At 38.7% G+C, this 5,622-nt stretch overlaps 1 long non-coding RNA gene across 1 annotated transcript; it reads right to left on the bottom strand.

The window, feature by feature from the left end:
* Positions 1-58: 58 nt before the first annotated feature.
* On the bottom strand, positions 59-623 carry LOC127747519 (uncharacterized). Its single transcript, XR_008009394.1, has 3 exons — positions 470-623; positions 325-379; positions 59-237 (listed from the first exon to the last, which is right to left on the bottom strand). It is a non-coding gene; the product is annotated as an uncharacterized LOC127747519 (long non-coding RNA).
* Positions 624-5,622: the final 4,999 nt, after the last annotated feature.

Genomic DNA, 5,622 nt, shown 5'->3' on the forward strand with positions numbered 1-5,622 from the left:
TTCAATGCCTATCTTAGGGCCTCTAGCCTAAGTATTTCCTACCACATTACATATTAGATACGGGAAACCGAAACCATACCTTAGCCGATTTTCTCAAGCTCCACCGGAGCTCTTCCAAATCACTTATCCACAAGCTCTCAAGGCCTCAACACCTCCAAGAACAGATTTTTCACCACCAAACCCTTTCCAAGCTTTTCAAAATCACCAATCAAGCTCCAATATCCACACATACACAACCTAAGCCACAATCATCAAACCCATACACAACATCTCAAAACCCAAACATCATAAAACAACAAAATACACTAGGGTTGAGAATCTTACCACACCCAAGGTCCAAGGAGACAAGATTAACCTTCTCCTTCAAGAGAGTTAGGTCCTATAACATCAAAGAACCCAAAACCTCAACATTTCACCCATGGAACTCGAAAATAAGGGCTGAGATTTCGAACAGCAACACGTGGCTTACCTCAAGATTGGTTGTATGGGTTTTGTAGAGCTCTCCGCGGTGAACGCGTGGCCGCAAACGGGGCGGCAATCGGAGCTCTAGATCAAAAGTTATGGTGGTTTGAAGATCAACCAAGGGAGAGAACTTGAGAGAGTGTTCTTCCTCCCTTTCTCTCTAATTTCAGCTTGTGTGTGTGACAAATGAGGAGAGAGAGTGCTGAAAACTAGGGTTTTGGTTAAGTTATGTTGGGCCAAGGGCCCACTTTGGGTCCAATTGGCCCGGTTTGGCCCGTTTGGTCCAATCTTGGTCCGAATTCTATAAAATTGGTACCAAAATTCTCGTCTCAATCTCCTCTATCACATTTAGCCATAAAAATCACATTTTAGGCTTTCTAGAATAAATTCTCATTTATGGGTTAATTAGCCGTTAATTAACCGGGTTTTACAAGGAAATTCTCTCCTAGGGTTTTAGTTAGGATTTGTAGCATTTTATACTTCAAGTTTGATTTTTGGATTATAGCAATTTTCTTGTAAGTATTTCTTTAATTCTCTTTTTTATTATACCACTTTTTTTACACTTGTTTGTATTTTACTCTCTTTTGCCAACATTTACATTGTTTTGAAATTTTGATTTCTAGTTGTTTAATTTGATGTTTGATGGCTTTTATATGTTTGTTGAGTTGCTTTTATTGATTTTGATCATTTATGGTTCATAGCTTTCATTAATTTACCAATTTTTGCCATGTTTTATGTTTATGTCCTTTATGTGTTTGATGAAATGCCAATTTTAGTTCTGGGGTAATTTCAACCCCTTGGCTTCGGAAAAATGAGTATATGGATTACTAGAGCAATAATGTCCAATATTTAGTGATAATTCTTGGGTTGTTAGTTGTTATTGTTTCCACTAATGCTAGCTTTTTACTAAGGTAATTAGTAAGTTAGCTAGGAATTGTGGATTAATAACAATTATGCTCACTTGACTTATCCTTCGATGTTAAGGGTTGACTTAGTGAGATTAATCCATCATAATTATCATAGTTGTGGTTATGGCAAGGAAGGGATTCCATAACTCATCCCAAGTCAATGTTTCATTTATGTTTTAAATCACATTTTCATCACTTTATAGTCTTACTTGTTTATATTGTATACATAGTTCTTTTATTCCTTTATTAGTTTATTAATTGCAAATTTGCCTTATTCTTTAATTCCTTTATTGCTTACTTCCTCATTGAAAACACCCCTTGCTTTCCACAACCAAAATTGTATGCGCTCATTGTCACTAGTTCCTAGGGAGAACGACCTAGGAGTCTAAATACTCTCAGTTTACATTTGCTTTAAATTGTGACATCTTTATAATTGAATTTGATATTGGTCAATTGCTGGGCTTGGAACTATACTTACAACGCCAATCTTATTTTGAGATAAATTCCGAACCCGCTCTAGGCCACTATCAAATTTTGGCGCCGTTGTCGGGGAGTTAGCGTCATGAGTGCTATATTTTGGTTGTTGTAAATATGTCTATAGTGTGAATAGATACTTTTTGGGTTGTTTGCTTGTTTTTGCTTCTTTTGTTTATTAATGTCTTTAATTTTTGTTTTCTATTTTTCTTTATGAGTTATCATCCTCTTGGTTTGGAGTTTAGTTGTGCTCATTTTGTAGGGTTTGATAACTTCAATTGTGGATTGCATCATGGGTTTGGAGCATCAATTTTGGGAGAAGCAACCTCCTCCATATTACAATGAACCATACCCTCCCCAATATCTATACCCAAACCAAGGATATGGTGGGTTTCACTTAGATTACATACCTCCACCACCATATACCTATGACCCCTACCCTCAACACAACCCTCAATCACCATATTTTCAATCACCACACCACCACCACTATACACCATCTTACACACCACCTCAAGATACTCATCAACATGAACTACCTCACACATGTCCAACCTTCTTTCCAACCAATGAACCTTTCCTCTTACCTAATTGTGAAGCTTTTCCACCCTTGACCTAAGACCATCAAGACCTTCAAGCCTTTCTCCAAGAGCAAGAAGGATTTCGAAGGACACAAGGGCAATTTGTGGCAACCATAGTCGAAGCGGTGAACCGCTTAGTCCTCCTATGCTCATCTGATCAAGACACTTCTCTTGAAGAATGTGAAGGATCAACTAAAGAGTGTTGTGAAGAGGAGAATGTGAAGCCTCAAGGGAAAGAAGAAGGGTTAGAGCTTGAAGTGCAACTAGAGGAAGAAAGGGAAGTATGTGAACCAGATGAGAGAAAGGAGGAATTGAAGGAGGTTGATCAAGATGAGGATTACATCATTCATGATTTTTTGTCCTTCTTGATCAATCCCCTTGATGATCCTAATGAGCCTCTTCCCATTAAGTTTGAGAGAGACATGGAGGTAGACTTCTCACAACCTCTTTGTTATGATTTGAATGATGGGAAAGAGGAAGTTGGTGAGGAAGTAACTCTATTCTAAGAACACATTGAGTGGGTGGCAATTTCACCATTGAGCTTCATGGTGGAGAAAGGAGTGTTGGTTGCCAAATGAGTCCAAGGCTTTTCAAGAAAGTCAATTCAAGACTTCGAGTTTCAATGGGGGTGTAGAGCATAATTAGGTGATTTTTTGGAAAATGTTGGGTTGCTACAAGGGTTAATTGAGGACTTGTTCATCCGGCTTAGAGCATAGAAATCCACAAAGAAGGAGAGCGGATACCTCGAATATGGGATCCCGGAGGAGCTTTAAGAGCCAAGCATGGATGGAGATTCAAGGAGGAGTGGAAACACAAGCCACCCTAGCAAGAGTCTCCTCAACAAGTCCAACTTAAGAACTATAAACCAAAGTGCTAGGTGGGAGACACCCCACCATGGTAACACCTTTCCTACCCTTTTTTTTGTTTATAGTCTTAGTTTAATTGCATTTTTTTATTTTGGCTAGCTTAGGATTTGTTTAGTTTTGAGTTTAGTAGGTTGATTTGCATATGGATCATGATTTTGTGATGTTTTGAATGTTTTTGGGTTGAAATGTTGATTGAGCTAAGGCATAACACCTTAGAAATGAAAGAAATATTTTTGTAAAACAAGGCATCTGTGCGTACGCACGCTTCTGTGCGCACGCACACAACTGTGAGTTCCATGACCTGTGCGAGTGCACAAGCCTGTGCGCCCACACACTCTTTGCAGCGGCCTCTGGTGGGAGCACTGGCTCAGCATGTGCGCATGCACACCCACCCTTTTTGCCCGTACACGTGCGCACGGACCGATGTGCGCACGCACACATGATCCTTACAAAAAAAAAGGAGAGACATGTGCATACGCACATATCTGTGCGTACGCACACCTCTTACACTCCCTTCTGTCCAGAGCGTTCGCACAACTTGTGCGAGCGCGTACCTCCCACTTTTCACCCTGTGTGCGTACGCACAAGTGCTGTTTTGGGCAAAATTTTTATCGCACTTTTCTTTGAGCCCTAACACACTTCCACCCTTCCATCCCTTCCTTCTCTTACTTTTCCTATGTTTCTCTGCTTATTTTACTTAGTTTTCATTGCATCTCATTATCATTTTTAGTAGATATATTAGTTTTGGTTTACTTGCTTGTTAATTGAATAAGTTACAAGTGTTTATTTGATACTGACATGGTTGCTTCTTGATTAAATTTCATCAATGCACTTATACTTTTTCTTAATTTACTACTACCTAGTGGGTTTGAATACTCATGTTTTGATTGTACCACTAGGACCAATTATGTAAGTGCATTGAATTGAGCGAATTGCGTTGAAATTACTTGTTCATCATGATTTTTGAAGTTAAATTCATCACATGACCGATACTTGCTCCTTGTTAATGGTTTGCATTTGTTTGAGTGACTTAACTTGATTTTTATCAAACTTGTCACTTTTTGTAACAAGTATCTTTATCATGTGACCTTTTTCTTTTTGTTTTATGATGAATAAGGAGTTCTCTTTTCATTAATGGATTGGTTATTGTTTATTGTGCTAATCTATACCAATTTTACACTTTTACTTGCACAATTTCAATATCCAAGATTCTCTAAATTCAATTCACTCTTATTGTAGTTGCCTAAGTTCGCTTGTACTTAATTGATGATCATTCATTACTTGCATCTTAGGCCATTTAATTGAGGAACACATGCTTACTTTTTGATTGTGTGGATGCCATTTTAACCGGTCGTTGCGTGTATCTTAACCGCGCGCATAATTGAAATACACACATGGCTTATTTTTTCATCATACCACACCACTAAGCAAACTTCCTTAATTAAATGTTTATTTGTTTTCTTTTATCTCCAAGTATACAATGAATTTGCTCCCCCCTTTACCTTTTTGTGCTATGGTGCACGAAATTGTGATCATCAATGGCGCCATCAACATGGTACGCTCAATTGCAATCTCAACTCTTTATCACAACTTCGCACAACTAACCAGCAAGTGCATTGGGTCGTCCAAGTAATAAACCTTACGCGAGTAAGGGTTGATCCCACGGAGATTGTTGGTATGAAGCAAGCTATGGTCATCTTGTAAATCTCAGTCAGGCGGATTCAAATGGTTATGGAGGATTAATGATTAAAAGATGAATAAAACATAAAATAAAATGAGAATTTCAGATAAGCGTATGGAGATGCTTTGTCCCTTTCGTCTCTCTACTTTCCTACTGTCTTCATCCAATAATTCTTACTCCTTTCCATGGCAATCTGTATGTTGGGCATCACCGTTGTCAATGGCTACAGTCCCGTCCTCTCAGTGAAAATGTTCAACGCGCTCTGTCACAGCACGGTTATTCATCTGTCGGTTCTAGATCATGTCGGAATAGAATCTAGTTTGAAGCTCATCACAGTCATTCAATCCCGGAATCCTACTCAGAATACCACAGACAAGGTTTAGACCTTCCGGATTCTCAAGAATGGCCGCCAATGGTTTCTAGCTTATACCACGAAGATTCTGATGAAGGAATCCAAGAGATATCCACTCAATCTAAGGTAGAACAGAGGTGGTTGTCAGGCACACGTTCATAGGTGAGAATGATGATGAGTGTCACGGATCATCACATTCATCAAGTTGAGGAACAAGTGATATCTTAGAACAAGAATAAGCTGAATTGAATAGAAGAACAATAGTAATTGCATTAATACTCGAGGTACAACAGAGCTC

Source organism: Arachis duranensis, chromosome 5 (assembly GCF_000817695.3).
Source record: "Arachis duranensis cultivar V14167 chromosome 5, aradu.V14167.gnm2.J7QH, whole genome shotgun sequence".
Lineage (NCBI taxonomy): Eukaryota > Viridiplantae > Streptophyta > Magnoliopsida > Fabales > Fabaceae > Arachis > Arachis duranensis.